Genomic DNA, 615 nt, shown 5'->3' with positions numbered 1-615 from the left:
GGGGAGGGATCGAGCGGAGTCGCTCCGTCCTCGCTGCCCTCTCTGGCTGGGTGCAGGAGCACTAAAGAGGCGCTTCGTTAAGTCGCCGACCCCGGGGAGCTGCGATAAAGGCGGCGTTTGACGTTTCCTTGAAGGAGCCACAGTGAGTCAGGAGAAGGAGATTTCCTGCCCCGGGTTTTCAATAAAACAAACAAATGGCCCTACGCCCGGTTGCTCGGTCGGGACATTACTGAAAGGGAAAAGGGAAAAAAAAATATAACAAAAAAACCGCACGTTTTTTTTCATGCCAGAAAAGGAAACGTAGGGGGAAAAAAATCCCAGTTCCTTGAACTTGGGAGTAGGAGAGGGCCGAATTTTGCTGCTGGAAAAAGCCAGGGAGATGACGGAGAACCGCACGAGCCAAAAATTAACAGAAGTGAGGGACCGTCCCTCCGCTCAGTTTCTTTCCCCGTGCACTCGCCTCATCCGCTGCCCCGCGGGCGCTCCGAGCCCGGTCGGGGCATCTCCCCCAGGCTTCCCCGTGGGTACACTCCGCCCGGCGGGCGCTACGCACGTAGTCATTTCGCATCTGAGTGACTGGGCTGCCGCCAGCGGCTCCAGCTGCGCCGTGCCCCC

This window comes from Meleagris gallopavo, chromosome 2 (assembly GCF_000146605.3).
Source record: "Meleagris gallopavo isolate NT-WF06-2002-E0010 breed Aviagen turkey brand Nicholas breeding stock chromosome 2, Turkey_5.1, whole genome shotgun sequence".
Classification (NCBI taxonomy): domain Eukaryota; kingdom Metazoa; phylum Chordata; class Aves; order Galliformes; family Phasianidae; genus Meleagris; species Meleagris gallopavo.
Note: the sequence above shows the minus strand (reverse complement) of the source record.